Source organism: Elaeis guineensis, chromosome 4 (genome assembly GCF_000442705.2).
Source record: "Elaeis guineensis isolate ETL-2024a chromosome 4, EG11, whole genome shotgun sequence".
Lineage (NCBI taxonomy): Eukaryota > Viridiplantae > Streptophyta > Magnoliopsida > Arecales > Arecaceae > Elaeis > Elaeis guineensis.
Window position 1 is genome coordinate 132,991,011 of NC_025996.2, and position 16,604 is coordinate 133,007,614.

At 38.6% G+C, this 16,604-nt stretch overlaps 1 non-coding gene across 1 annotated transcript; it reads right to left on the reverse strand.

Moving 5' to 3' along the window:
- Nucleotides 1–1,309: 1,309 nt before the first annotated feature.
- Nucleotides 1,310–1,415, reverse strand: LOC140857694 (small nucleolar RNA R71). Its single transcript, XR_012141186.1, has one exon. It is a non-coding gene; the product is annotated as a small nucleolar RNA R71 (small nucleolar RNA).
- Nucleotides 1,416–16,604: the final 15,189 nt, after the last annotated feature.

The following is a 16,604-nucleotide window of genomic DNA, read 5'->3' on the forward strand; positions in this document are numbered from 1 at the left end:
TTGCTACTTTTCATAGCCCAGTAATTTATTGCTTTTTAGACTTAATCACTTAAATTTATTTTCTTGCAAAATTAAAAAAAAAATTAAAAAAAAAAATAAAAAGATAAAATTATATTAAAAAAAAAAAAACCACTGACATTTCATAACACTTAACTAAAATAGCGTAACCTCAAATATAAAAATTTCTAACTTGATTGGACACCTTGTTTATTTGCATTGCATCTCCATAATTAATCTTAAGGGCAATAACCCATTAACCAGATAAGGTGGGGATTTGATCACCCTTCCTTGGCCCACAAATCACTCCCTTGTATTTGCATAACCTAGACCTTAATTTAAAATCAACTAGACGTCAGCCCTAGGAATTTCGAGCTCAATAGGATAAGAAAGCTCTAGAGTTGAACCGAGTGCGGATTGGTTAATTGCTCAGTGTCTAAGGCAAGTGATTAAAGAAAGTGGTTTTCAATTGGTTCCGTTGACTGACCTGGCCAACTTAGTTGGTGTCTAAGGAAAGCAACGAGCAGGGAACCTCCCACATCTTACGCTTACCTGGCTGAGTCAATTAGTCAGTCTTGAGCTTGGAGTGCTCAAAAGCAATCTTGAAAGGTAGGAGCTGTCTAGATCTAAGTTAACCTTAGGATAGAGAGTCTATGATTGTTTAAGTTGATTGCAATTAACATCTAAACATTAATTAATTTCTTCCTTTTCATAGATTTAAGATTCTTAGGTTCTTTCTTTAGATTTTCTTCATTTTTTTCTCACTTTATTATAAAAATATATTAAAAAAAAAAAAAAAAAAATTCTGTGTGTGCTCTATAGTATAATTGTAAGGTATATGCTTGGCCGTAGATCGTTACGACCAGAAATCCAACCTTTTGATCCAGAAATAGAAAGAACCTTTAGAGCCAACAGACATAAAAAGATGGATCGAAATCAGGAGAATGATCCACCCAAGCAATTGAAGGAGTACTTTACTCCTTCCACATATACCTACTCTCCTTGTATTCAAGTACCCCCTGTGGAGGCCACTCAATATGAAATTAAGTCCAGTATAATCCAAATGTTACCTTCATTTTATGGACTTAGTAATGAAGACCCTTATAAACATCTTGAAGAATTTCTTGAGATATGCTCAACTGTAAAAATTCACAACTTCTCCGATGATGCTCTTAGGTTGAAATTATTCCCTTTTTCACTTAAGGACAAAGCCAAATACTGGCTACATACTTTGGATTCCATGACTATATCAACCTGGGACCAGCTGCAAGGAGAGTTTCTCAAGAAATATTTTCCCATAGGAAAAACTAATCAAATAAGGAAAGCCATAACTAGTTTTTCCCAATTAGATGGAGAAATGTTTCATGAAACATGGGAGAGATTAAAAGACCTTATTAGAAAATGCCCCCACCATGCTGTACCCAAGTGGCAGTTAATCCAATGTTTTTATGATGGGCTCTCTGAAAGACATCGACACGTGGTCGATGCATCATGCGGTGGGACATTTATGCTGAAAAGTGAGGATGAGGCATGGCAACTGTTTGAAATTTTAAGTGAAAATTCATTACATCATATGTCTGCCTCTATTAGAGATAAACCCATGTTAAACTCAAAAAGAGGTGGAATATATGAAGTAGGAAATGCCATAGATATCCATCAAAAGGTAGATGAACTATCCCAAAAATTAGATCGTCTTCTAAACATTGGACAATCCTCAATTCCACCTAATCCAATCCAAGAAGTTTGTGCATTGTGTGCAAGTCCGAACCATTTTGTTAGTGAATGCCCAGCCGCACCCCAATTTCCTGAGTTTGTGCACGAGCAGGTTCAGCAAGTCCAACAAGCTCGCAGACCAGGAAACGATCCATATTCGAACACTTATAACCCCGGCTGGAGAAACCATCCAAATTTTTCTTGGAGACCACAACCAGTGGTTGGTCCTGCCACACCTCGACCTCAATATCAAGACTCAACATATAGGCATGGACCATACCATCAATTTCAAAATGCTCCTCAACCATCTACTACTGGTCACAGTTCAGCTTTTGAGGAAAAAGTCCTGAAAGCACTAGAAAGATTAGAAGTCAACACTCAGACCCTTAACTCCCACACACAATCCATTGCTAAGCTAGAGACCCAAATAGGTCAACTAGCAACTGCATTCAGTAGGAGGGAAGGAGGAAAATTACCTAGCCAACCAGAGAGCAACCCAAGAGGGCAATTTGTGATTGAGAGTTCTAATACCCCAGAAGCTTTTTCTGAACATGCCAAATCAATCATGACTCTGAGAAGTGGGAAGGTCATTGAACACACTAGTAAAACCAATGAGACCGACCCTAAATCTCTAACCGAATCCAAATCACCCAAGAACAAGGAGGACCTAAAAATAGAGAAGGAACCAACTGCACCGGAATCATCTTACTTGCCTAAAGCCCCATTTCCGGATGCCCTGAAAGCCCCTATTCCTGCAGATAAGAAGGGAGGAAAACTCGATGAGATGTTGGAATTATTTAAGCAAGTCCAAATTAATCTTCCCCTTCTAGACGCAATCAAACAGGTCCCTGCTTATGCCAAATTTTTGAAGGATTTGTGCACCCAAAAACGTAAATCTAGATCACAAATCCCAAAGAAAGTACGTCTCACTGAACAGGCTAGTTCTGTCTTCCAGCATGCCACTCCTCCAAAGCTTAAGGACCCAGGAGCCCCCATCATTTCCTGTGTTATAGGAGATTATCACATTGAAAAAGCTCTTTTGGATTTAGGGGCAAGTGTGAATCTTTTACCTAGTTCGGTGTATGAACTTTTTGGATTTGGAGAACTGAAACCCACATCAGTCACACTGCAGTTAGCCGACAGATCAATTAAGGAACCACGTGGAATGCTTGAGGATGTCTTGGTCAAGGTAGATGAGTTTTACTTTCCAGTTGATTTTCTGGTTCTCGATATGGAATTAAGTGGCAACCCCAGACAAATTCCCATTATCTTAGGACGACCCTTCCTAGCTACGGCAAATGCATGCATTAATTGTAGGACAGGAGTCATGGACGTATCGTTTGGGAATAAGAAACTAAGATTGAATGTGTTTGGTGCTTCCCAAGGACCATCAATGGATAGTTGCTTCGAAGTAGATACACTAGAAGATATTATAGAAGATGCAACACCCATAATTCTAGCACCAGACCCCTCAGATACTTGCTTGGCTCACTCTGGAGTGTGTGACTTTGAGGAATATAGGAAAGAAGTTAACATCTTGTTAGATACACCACATGATAAAACCACTCCTCCATGGACAATCAAGTATGAGCCATTGCCCACATTAGCCAGTACACCAATAGTCCCATCTTTAGAATCACCACCTACGTTAGAATTGAAACCTCTTCCTGCCACGCTTAAGTATGTATTTCTAGGACTCAATGACACCCTCCCGGCAATCATTGCATCAGACTTGACCCCTAATCAGGAAGCACAATTGGTTGGTATTCTGAAGGAACATAAAGAGGCTATCGGTTGGTCCATTGCCGATTTAAAAGGAATTGACCCCTCCATTTGCATGCATCATATTCATTTTGAGGAAAATGCCAAACCCAATCGAGATATGCAGAGGAGATTGAACCCAAACATGCGTGAAGTAGTAAAGAAAGAGGTGGTAAAGTGGTTAGATGCTGGAATCATCTACCCCATATCCGATAGTAAATGGGTCAGTCCCACTCAAGTAGTACCTAAAAAATCTGGTATTACTGTGGTGGAGAACAAGAAGGTGAACTACTTCCAACTCGCATATCATCTGGATGGCGAGTATGCATAGATTATAGAAAACTGAATGCCGTTACTAGGAAGGATCATTTTCCATTGCCCTTCATCGATCAAATCCTAGAACGGTTAGCAGGACAAAGTTTCTACTATTTTCTTGATGGTTACTCAGGGTACAATCAAGTACCTGTATTTCCGGATGATCAAGAAAAGACGACCTTCACTTGCCCCTATGGCACCTTCGCTTTTCGGCGTATGCCATTTGGGCTTTGCAATGCACCTGCTACATTTCAACGGTGCATACTGGCCATTTTTTCGGATATGGTGGACAAATGTCTTGAAGTTTTTATGGATGATTTTTCTGTGTTTGGAACCACCTTTGAGGATTGTCTCCATAATCTTTCAAAAGTTCTTAAACGGTGTATGGAGACAAATCTTGTCCTAAGTTGGGAAAAGAGCCATTTCATGGTGCGAAAAGGAATTGTATTAGGACATATTATTTCTGAAAAAGGGATCGAGGTAGATAAAGCCAAAGTTGAGGTCATTTCAAAACTACCACCCCCTACTTCGGTCCGACAAATACGATCTTTCTTAGGTCATGCCGGATTTTATAGACGCTTCATCAAAGACTTTAGCAAGATTTCAAGACCCTTGTGCAATCTGTTGGCCAAGGATACACCTTTTGTCTTTGATGAAGACTGTTTGAAAGCATTCAACACATTACGAACAGCCCTGACAACAGCACCCATAATAAAACCCCCTGACTGGTCCATTCCATTTGAGATTATGTGTGATGCCTCTGACTTTGCAATAGGTGCCGTCTTAGGCCAAAAAATCAATAAGGAGCCACATGTGATCTATTATGCTAGCAAGACTCTTTCCGATGGCCCAATTAAACTACACCACAACAGAAAAAGAGCTACTAGCAGTAGTGTTTGCCCTTGAAAAATTTCGTTCATATCTGTTAGGGTCTAAGGTTCTAGTTTACTCTGATCATGCGGCTCTGAAACATCTCCTCTCAAAGAAAGATACTAAACCGCGTTTGATCAGATGGATCCTTCTTTTACAAGAATTTGATCTGGAAATCCGAGATAAGAAGGGTTCTGAGAATGTGGTAGCTGATCACATCTCCAGGATCTTAGTTGAACACACGATAGGCATAGATGAGGTCAAAGAAAAATTTCCTGACGAACAACTTTTCGCAATCTCCTCTAGCCGTCCTCCATGGTTTGCCCATATTGTCAATTACTTGTCAACAGGACAAGTACCTTCTCACTGGACAAAACAAGAAAAGGATCGATTTTTCTCACAAATTAAACATTATTTCTGGGAAGAACCTGAACTATTCAAATACTGTCCTGACCAAGTTATTCGCCGTTGTGTCCCCGAGAGTGAATTCCAAAGCATTCTCACTTTTTGCCATTCTTCGGCATGTGGGGGACATTTTAGTGGAAGAAAAACTGCAGCAAAAGTACTGCAGAGTGGGTTTTATTGGCCAACGCTTTTCAAGGATGCACATGAATTTGGCCGAAGTTGTCTGCGATGTCAGCAAACAGGAAATTTATCCAAGAAGGATATGATGCCGCTGACCCCCATTTTAGTAGTAGAAATCTTCGATGTTTGGGGGATTGATTTCATGGGACCTTTTCCAGCCTCATTTGGATTTGAATATATTCTGGTGGCAGTTGATTACGTATCAAAATGGGTGGAGCAATAGCTACACGGACTAATGATAATAAAATTGTAATTAGTTTTATCCAACGAAACATCATTAGTCGATTTGGCTTCCCAAGGGTGATCATTAGTGATGGGGGGACTCATTTTACGAATAAACACTTTGAAGCACTTATGAAAAAATATAATATTTCACACAAAGTGGCCACACCATATCACCCCCAAACTAATGGTCAGGTAGAGGTGTCAAATAGGGAGATTAAACATATCCTAGAAAAGACGGTTAGGCCCGATAGAAAGGATTGGTCTCTTCGCTTAGACGATGCATTATGGGCTTACCGTACTGCTTTTAAAACACCCATAGGAATGTCTCCCTATCGACTTGTATTCGGAAAAGCTTGTCATTTGCCGGTGGAATTGGAACATCGTGCATTTTGGGCCATACGACAATTTAACTTTGATATGAAAAATGCAGGTTCCAATAGGAGACTCCAATTAAATGAACTTGAAGAGCTACGCAATGAAGCATATGAGAGTGTCAAAATTTATAAGGCTCGAACTAAAGCATATCATGATAAATTTATTGCACGAAAAATGTTCGAGCCTAATCAAAAAGTTTGGCTCTTCAATTCTTGGTTGCGTCTGTTTCCTGGAAAACTTCGCTCACGTTGGGACGGACCTTTCATTGTAACTCAGGTATTTCCTCATGGAGCTATCGAACTCAAAAATCCTAAACAGGGGAACACTTTTAAAGTGAACGGTCAGCGATTGAAACCTTACATAGATGGAATTAGTGATGGAGAATTAATTGAATCTGTTGATTTAGTGGATCCAAAACTGCCATAATACTCAATTCAGTCTGGCTGAAGACGTAAAACTTAGCGCTTGTTGGGAGGCAACCCAACGATTTCATATTTTTTTTTTTACTTTACGCAGCTGCAGGAATTTAGAACAAGAGCCTATTAATCAATGAAGCTATCTTCAACTTCCGAAGCAAAATTATCCCAGGTGCACTCTCTCCTTTTATTTTCTTTGCTTTCTACTCCATTGAGGACAATGTAGATTAAGTTGGGGGGGGAAATTAATCAAATCCTCGAGTATGGTCAGAAATAATTAGTTTTGTGTATTCAAATTTTATTTTGATTAAGAGTCAATTAGGCATCCTAATAAATGAATGATTAACGGTCAAGATAATTTAGAGATACTGAGGAATAAATTATTAAGAAAACCCAATGAATGGTAGGGTTTAAACTAGACCAAATTTTAGGAGTGATTCTACAACCCTCTTCTTACTGATCTCAATAAAGAATCTGCTTCATGAAAAATTGGGTGGAAAGATCGAGGTATGCAAAACTTCTCCTTAAAAAAAAAAAAAAAAAAAAAAAAAAAAAAAAAAAAGAGAGAGAAAAACAACATTGGTCTCCTACTGAGTAACCGGGCCCTTTCGCCTAAGTAAGCGTTGTGGTTCGCGTAAAAAGGTAGGCAATGTTATATATATATATATAAAAAAAAAAAAAAAAAAAAGGGGGGGACTAAATTGCAAGAAGATAATAAACCTCTTTTCCATTAAGTTAGAGGATTTAAAGAGTAAGGTGGGGAGTTGGTGAAAGAAAAGCTCTGAAATTTTTTTTTAGTTAAAACTCAGCCACTAATTGGGTCAAATTGATAATCCAATGAAATATCTCTTTAATGGTCTGACCAAGTAACATCTACCTTTTGGGATGCCTAATCTACTTTTTATTCAAAATCAAGTCGGTACACAATGCTGATATATCTATTTTACTCGAGGACGAGCAAAATGCAAGTTGGGGGGTGTGATAAACACTTAATTTAAGTATTTTAAATTAAGAAATTATATTTAATTTATCTTATTTATTAAGAATTTGATGTTTCTTTCTATGTTTTACAGGAAAGGTGATCGCCGATACAAAGAGTCCGATTCATAGATCAAAAAGATTCAAGTTTGAAGAAAATTGGACTTAAAATAAAATTAAAATAAAAGAAAGACGCATCCGGTATTATAGAAAATGAAGATACTATGCAAGGAATCCAAAAAGGATATAGATGTCATTATGAAGGAACTTTTGTTTCTTTTTGAATATATAAAAAAAAAAAGGGAAAAGGGTTTCACGTGAATTTTTTTGGTTCCTGGGCGTGCGTGAATCCTTTGGCGCGTGATATGAATTCAAAAGAAAAAAGATGGCGCGTGTGAATTCAAATGAAGAACCAGGCGCGCGTGAACGCGCGTGAACACGCGGGGGCGGACGCAGGGACAGACGCGGGACGCGGCACGGACACGGGCAGGACGCGGGCAGGATGCGGGTAGGCGCGCACCGCAGACACAGTGGCGAGCAAATTAAATTTTTATTTGGAAATATTTCAAGTGGAAAGATTTGTATTTTTTTTTTAGTCCCACATCGGAAAACCATGTAAAACTCCTCCCCCCTAATATCTATAAAAAGGCTTTTGTACTCCCATTAGAGGGGGAGCCCAGAAATTCTTCTAAAGCCTTGCATAGAGGAATAGAAAGGGACTACTTCATGAGCAGCTAGGCTAGCAGTCTCGGGAGTGGAGAAAAAATTTTGTAACGACACAGAGATGGTTTATTGTTCTAAACTTTCCTGTATTTCTTTATATGCAATAAAGATTATGCTTTTTATTTAAATTGTCATGAGTTCTTTATTTGCTCCCTATCATATGCTTTTATTTATGCTTTCTTGTTAGATTAATATTAGGAACAACTTTTACTTTCCGGAGACGCGTCGTGATCTACGGATACGGGGCGTGCCGAGGAAAGAAGAGTTGTGTACCTAGTCTTTCCGGAGACGCGCCGTGATCTACGGGTACGGAGCGTGCCGAGGAAAGACAAGTATTTTTCCTAAGATTAATCACATCTATTTAGTTAAAAAAGAGATACAACTCTGCTAGTGCAAATTAATTCAAAACTCCCGAGCTCTTTATTTTTAATTACCTCAATTTTACGATAATTTATTTTTTAAATCAAAAACAACGCTTCTTTCTTTTACCTTGCAATCTCAACTTAGCCCAAGGTCCCTGAGGATACGATCTCGACTCATCCTACCTACGTAGTGAGTAGAGTTATTTTTGGTGCTATCAACGACTACGCACCAGGTGTCCAGCTTATGTCAAGCATTTAAATATAGATAAGTTTGGATCGAAGTCCGATAAATGCTTGTTCATAGAGTATCTAAAAGAAACTAAAGGGTATTACTTTTACCTCGCTGTAGGATAAAAGGTGTTTGTCAGCAGTCGGGCAATCTTTTTGAAAAAAAAGTTTCTTGGTGAAGAAGCTAATGCCTGTAAAATTGAACTTGATAAAATTTATAAGGTGGGAGGACCGACACACACAGAATTGGATTTGATTGGTGAATCAAATTCGAAGCCAATAGGGACGCCATTAAGACGATCCGATAGAGTACTACGTCAGTCGGACAGATACTATGATTTTTTGATTCGGGATGGTGACCCCATCGAGCTTGATGAGAACGATGAGGATCTGATCACCTATATGGAGGCCATGCAAAGGTCCGACTCCCAGAAATGGCTTGAGGCCATGATGTCTGAGATGGAGTCCGTGGAGATCAATGGTGTATGAACACTGGTTGATCCACCCGAAGGGATAAAATCCATAGGATGTAAATAAATTTTTAAGAGAAAAAGAGGAGCGGACGAAAAGATGGAGACCTATAAAATCCATCTAGTTGTCAAGGGTTACCATCAGTATTATGGTATTGAATATGATGAGATATTTTCTCCTGTGGTAATACTCAAGTCCATTTAGATTATGCTTGCTATCGCTGCATACTTAGATTATGAGATCTGGCAGATGGATATCAAAACTGCTTTTCTTAACAGAGAGCTGGAAGAAGAGGTGTATATGATACAACTTGAAGGGTTCACCTCCACAGATGAGTCAAAAGTGTGCAAGCTGAAAAGATCTATTTATAGACTTAAGCAGGCGTCTAGGAGTTGGAACATACATTTTGATAAGGTGATCAAAATGTATGGTTTTGTTAGGAATGGAGAAGAGCCTTGCATCTACAAGTGGGCTTCTGATTCTGTAGTCATTTTTTTTATGCTATATGTGGATGACATACTGTTACTAGAAAATAATATTCCAGCTTTGCAGAGTGTGAAGCCGTGGCTATCATCACAGTTTTTCATGAAGGACTTGAGAGAAGCATCCTACATCCTTGGGATGAAGATCTATAGGGATAGATCTAGAAGGTTGCTTGAACTATCCCAATCCATGTACATTGACATCTTGTTGAAGCGGTTCAATATAGATAATTCCAAGAAAGACTATTTTTTGATAGGCCATGGAATTACTCTTTTCAAGAAGGATTGTCCAACAACTCTTGAGAAGAGAGAGCACGTGAGTAGAATATCATATGCTTCGACAGTGAGATCTATCATGTATGCTATGACATGTACGAGGTCAGATGTGGCCTATTCACTAGGGGTAGTGAGTAGGTACCAGTCTGATCCGGATAAGAAGCATTGGAAGATTGCGAAAGCAATTCTTAAGTATTTGAGAAATACTAAAGACCAATAGCTTATCTATAGAGACTCTGACTTGAAACTTGTGGGATATACTAATTTTAATTTTTAGTCAGATTGTAATGACAGCAGAAGCGTGTCGGGCTACGTATTTTCTCTGAATGCAAGAGTTGTTTGCTAGAAGAGTTTCAAGCAACATACTGTGGCCGATTCTATATGCGAAGCGAAATACATTGCTGTATCGGATGTTGCATATTCTGCGCTGCTATCACCTGGTGCGAGCGATCGTGAAACGTGGTGACGTCAAACTTCAGAAGATCGATGGAAAGGAGAACCTAGCTGATCCCTTCACTAAAGCTCTCGGGATCAAAGAGTTCGATGACTTCAAATGGAAGATGGGTATAAGATACTGTCCCGATTGGCTTTAGTCTAAGTGAGAGTTGTTGAGAATTGTGTCCTCAAATCAATCGTATGATGATTGAGTTCATTCTTGTATATAAATTATTGATTATTGAATAAAATTTATTTTGATATTTTTTATCACAAAGTAACATCTTCTTTGAACTCTTGTGTTGTGATGAAGTCCTTAGAACTATGCTAGTATGCGATAAAGAGAAGATTTATTGCATAGTTCTTAAATATGTTCATGATCAAATGATATGTCATTACAGAATGATGATGTTTATCGAGTGGAGGTCGTTGTATGCTATATGGGTTGGTTATCCTCTTAACCAAGGAGTGTGGTGACACTGGTATGACATACAAGTGAGATGTAGGGGTATATCGTCACTGAACAAGTGACTCACCTTCTAAACGTTCTGCTATCAAGTGCTGCTCGCGAAACACAAGGGTATAAGTGTCCTTCAGACCTGAGATCACCATAGTGACTTTCAAGCAACTCACTGTGCTTTGGTGCTGGACTATCTGGATTTCTAATGCAGTGACAGAAGGCTATTGGGTACAGTCAAGTATTTGTGAAGTCTGTGTATGGATCAAGATGGGATTGACCCCTCCAGATTATTGGAGTTGATGTATCGCTGTATTTTAATTTAGCAAAGTCTTGGCCAGGATAATCCATGAGATAGATTTGAAAAGTTAAAATACAATGCGGATAAAGCTATCTCAGTTGACAGTTAACCTGAGACCATCCTAGAACAATCAGGGTCAAAAAATTGAATTATGTGGTAACCATGTGTATGGGTTCTGAAATATTTTTTTGCAATAATTTGACCTATCTGAATGTTGGAAACTATTGCTAAATGGTATCTCGATTAGTACAGAAATTGATTCCTATACTACCAATTTAGTGTTTAAATCTATGAAGTGACACACACAAGTTAGACAAAGTAGGAAGGAATTGGCCTATGTTTATATGTCTAATTTGAAAGTACTTGACTTAATTGAATATATAAACTAACTTGATTGAGAATTAAGTTATAGATCAAACAAGATTGAAGAGTTGACTATGTCTAGTTAGCACTACACATGAGGTTCAGATTTAATCCCGGGGATGAATAATTTCTGATCTATGATCCATGAAGCATATGAAAGATTGAATTTAAGTACTGATTAATTTTAGATTAGATCTAAATTAATTAGACTTAAATGGATCCAAAATTCAAGTTAGACTTGGTACAAAAGTCCAAAAAGGTTTGAAATTGACAGTCTTTCGAAATTATTTCGAACCAACTTTGAATCAGATTCGAAGTGGACTTGTTTTGGATGAGATATGAGTATTCTCACTTGCACTGGGATTCTCCTCTCATGAAGGATGATCAAAACCTGGTTTGGTGCTTTTTTGGGGTGTCCCAACTAGGTGTGGGAGTGGGTGCAAAGTGAATGTCATAAGTGATGACAATTCTATCTCATGTAGGAATCCTTCTTTGATGAGTATTGGATCAATTCAAATCAGATTTGAGTTAGGAGTCCTACTCTCATTGAGTTATAAGAATTATCTATAAATAGAGAGGATCTCTATCTATGGATACATAGTAAATAGCAAACAAATCAGATTAAGAGAAAAGAGAAAGAGAGAGAGAGGCATGTGAAGAGAAAGATCCTTAATCTTCTCCTACATCTCTCTTTTTGTTACCACCTCCTCTTCTTGGGCGTGGATTCTTCTTGGACATCCCATCTACTGGTGTGAGGTGTCACACCAGTATATCTCCTCCCTCATTTGGTTGGCTTGCGAAGACAACTAGATTGGAGTTCATCCCCTTTCCTGCGACATCTGACGTGCATGCGAAGTTGAGGGTCTGTACATCCAGACCTCCGTGAAAGTTTATATCAGATAAATTGAGATTTGATCTTTGGTTTCACTACAAATCAGGTAAAAATTTGATCCTTAATCAATTTGAATAGTAGAAAAATTTTTAGATGCAATTTGGCATTCTGAAGAAAAACTGTTCCCTTTTCTTCACCGATCACCTATATGGAGGCCATGCAAAGGCCCGACTCTCAAAAATAGCTTGAGGCCATAAAGTTCAAGATAGAGTCTATAGAGATCAATGGTGTATGGATACTAGTTAATCCACCTGAAGGGATGAAATCCACAGGATGTAAATAGATTTTCAAGAGAAAAAGAGAAGCGGATAGGAAGATAGAGATCTATAAAGTCTGTCTAGTTGCTAAGGATTACCATCAACATTATGGGATTGACTATGATGAGATGTTCTCTCCTGTGGTAATGCTCAAGTCCATCCGAATTATGCTTGCTATCGCTGCACACTTAGATTATGAGATCTGGCAAATGGATGTCAAAATCACTTTCCTTAATAGAGAGCTGGAAGAAGAGGTGTATATGATACAACCTAAAGAGTTCACATCCACAGATGAGTCGAAAGTGTGCAAACTAAATAGATCTATTATGGACTTAAGCGAGCGTCTAAGTGTTGGAACATGCATTTCGATAAGGTAATCAAAACATATGGTTTCACTAGGAATGGAAAAGAGCCTTGCATCTATATGGGCTATCGATTCTGTAGTCATCTTTCTTATACTGTATGTGGATGACATACTGTTACTAGAAAATGACATCCCGATTTTGTAGAGTGTGAAGCTATGGTTGTCATCACAGTTTTCCATGAAGGACTTGGGAGAAGCTTCTTACATCCTAGAGATGAACATCTATAGGGATAGATTTAGAAGATTGCTTGGATTGTCTCAATCCATGTACATCGATACTATGTTGAAGAGATTCAATATGGATAATTTCAAAAAAGACTATCTTCCGATAGGCTATGGGATTACTCTTTTTAAGAAGGATTGTCCGACAATACTGAGGAGAGAGAGCGTATAAGTAGAATACTATATGCTTCGACAGTAGGATCTATTACATATGCTATGAGACCGGATGTGACGTATTTACTAGATGTAGTGAGTAGGTACCAGTCTGATCTGGATGAGAAGCATTGGAAGATTGCGAAAGCAATTCTTAAGTATTTGAGAAATACTAAAGACCAATGGCTTATCTATGAAGATATTGATCTGAAACTTGTGGGATATACTGATTTCAATTTTTAATCAAATTGTGATGACAGCTGAAGCATGTTGGACTACATATTTACCTTGAATAAAGGAGCTATTTGCTGGAAGAGTTCCAAGCAACATACTATGGCCGATTCTATATGTGAAGTAGAATACAATGCTACATCGGATGCTGCAAAGGAAGCTGTATGGTTGTAAAAATTTATCACCAAGCTGGAAGTTACATCTTCTATTGATGGCTCTATCCTGCTGTACTATAGCTCAGACGAAAGAACCAAAGTCACACCATCGCACCAAGCATGTTCTGCACCGCTATCACCTGATACGAGAGATCATAAATCGAGGTGATGTTGAGCTTCAGAAGATCAACAAAAAGGAGAACCTAGCTGACCCCTTCATTAAAGCTCTCGGGATTAAAGAGTTCGATGACTTCAAATGAAAGATGGATATAAGATACTATCCCGATTGGCTTTAGTCCAAGTGAGAGTTATTGAGAATTGTGTCCTAAAACTAATCGTGTGATGATTGAGTTTTTCTTTGTATATGAATTATTGATAAATAAATAAAAATTATTCTGATATTTTTTATCACAAAGTTACATCTTTTTTGAACTCTTATGTTGTGATGAAGTCCTTAGAACTATGTTAGTGTATGATTAAGAAAGAATTTATCGTATAGTTCTTAAATCTGTTCGTGATCAAACGATACGTCATTACAAAATGATGACATTTATCGAGTGGAGGTCGTTGTGTGCCATATGAGTTGGTTGTCTTTTTAACCAAGGAGTGTGGTGACACTGATATGGCATACAAATAAGATGTATGAGTACATCATCATTGAACAAATGACTCACCTACTGAGCATTCTGCTGTTAAGAGCTTCTCGCAAAGCACATGGGTATAAATGTCCTTCAAACCTGAGATCACCACAGTGACTTATAAGCAACTCACTGTGCTTTGGTATCGGACTATCTGAATTTTTAATGTAATGATGGAAAGCTACTGGGTACAGTCAAGTACTTAAGAAGTCTGTGTATATATCAAGATGGGATTGATCCTTCCAGATTATTGGAGTTGATGTATCGCTGTATTTCAATTTAGTAAAATCTTGACCTGGATAATCCATGAGATGAATTTGAAAGATTGAAATACAATGTGGATGAAGCAATCTCGATTGACAGTTAATTTGAGACCATCCTAGAGCATCCAAGGTTAAAAGGATAAATTATGCGGTAACCATGTGCATGAGTTCTGAAATATTTTTTTACCATAATTCGATATATTTGGATGTCGGAAACTTTTGCTAGATGGTATCTCGATTGCTATAGAAATTGGTTCTTGTGCTACCGGCTTAGTGTTTGAATCTATGGAGTTACCGTACACAAGTCAGACATCGTAAGAAAGTATTGGCCTATGTTTGTATGTCCAATTTGAAAGTACTTGACTTGATGAAACATACAAGTTAACATGATTGAGAATTAAGTTATAGGTCAAACGGGATTGAAGAGTTGACTATGTCTAGCTAGCACTACACATGAGGTTCAGGTTTGATCTCGAAGATGAATAGTTTTTGATCTATAATTCAAGTGCTAATTTAAATGCTAATTAATTTTAGATTAGATTTGAATTAATTAGATTTAATTAGATCCAAAATTGTAAGTTAAACTTAGTACAAAAATTCTAAAGAGTTTGGGATTGATAGCCTTTCAAAATTATTTCGATCCAGCTTCGAATTGGATTCGAATTGGATCCATTTTGGATGAGATATTAGGAATCCTACTTGCACTAAGATTCTCCTCTCTCTTGGGCCGACCAGCATCTGGTATGGTGCTAGTTGTGGGCATCCCATATGGGTGTGGAAATGGATGCATTGTAGGTGCCTTGTGTGGTTCCAATTCTATCTCATATAGGAGTCCTTCTTTCATGAGCATTGGACTGATTCAAAGTATGTTTGAATTAAGAGTCCTATACTGATTGGGTCATGAGAATCATCTATAAATAGAGAGGATTTCTACCTATGGATGCATAAGAAAAAAATTAGATTGAGAGAAAAGAAAAAGAGAGAGAGAGGCGTGAGAAGAGGAAGCTCCCTCCCTTCTTCCTTCCTTGGCGTCTCCCCATCATTGCCGCCCATCTCTCCCTTGCTATGGGCCCACCTTGGGCATCCACCTTGCTGGTGTGAGGCATCATAGCAGTACCTCTCCTCCCTCATTTGATTGGGTTGCGAAGATGATTCGATCGGAGTTCATCCTGCTTTCCGACATTGTCTGGCGTGCATACTAAGTAGAAGATCTGTACTTTCAGATCTCTGCGAAGATTTATTTCAAATTATTGGAGATTTGATCTCCAGTTCTGCTGCTAATCAGGTAAGGATTTGATCCTTATTCATATAGATTTGTAAAAAAATTTTAGATGTAACCCGGACTATCCAAAGAGAAACAGTTTTTCTTCCTTTCAGTCTCCTCTCCAGACTTTGTGGAGAGGCCTGCGGCTATTCTGATAGTGGTGGCTGCAAAGCCAGATTCAGTGGTGGTGTCGTCGAGAGAGGTGCAGAGATAGCCTGATCAGGTTGTGATGTTATCTGTGGAGGTACAAGAACAGCCTGGATCGCCTAAACAGCGGCCATCAGATTCTGAACCTATTAGAAGAGCAAGTTAAATTGATCTGTCGTAACCAATACAGGTTGAGAAGGCGGGGGAGTTTCTACCACTGGCGGCTCTACTCGATTGTTAGCTTGGCTCTCCGTCGGTCGAGCGATGGTGGTATTGGTATGGCGGGATGAAAGTCTCTTAGGTGGCATGGTTCTATTACTCTCGATCTACACTCCTCTGAATGGGTTCAGGACCTTTTCTCCAGCACCAATCTATTGGTGCAAGATTTCACAAGACATCGAAACACTGGAGTGGATGGTGAGGTTGGATCTCTTGGGATGTGACCTGCAAAAAAGTTCTAATCGGAGATTGCTCCGGCAGGGATCCTCCGACGCTCAAGTCAGAACTCTTGTTCAACAGATAAAGGAGCATGAGAGGCAGAATAATGGCATATCTTTTTTAGGATCCTCTTTAGGTCTTTTTTTAGGGACGGAGGTGGAAGCTTTGGTTGGTAAGTTTGTTGGTATGATTCCATCCAGCTAGGGCACAATTTGCGTGTAGTGATGGAATTATCGCTCGAGATTTT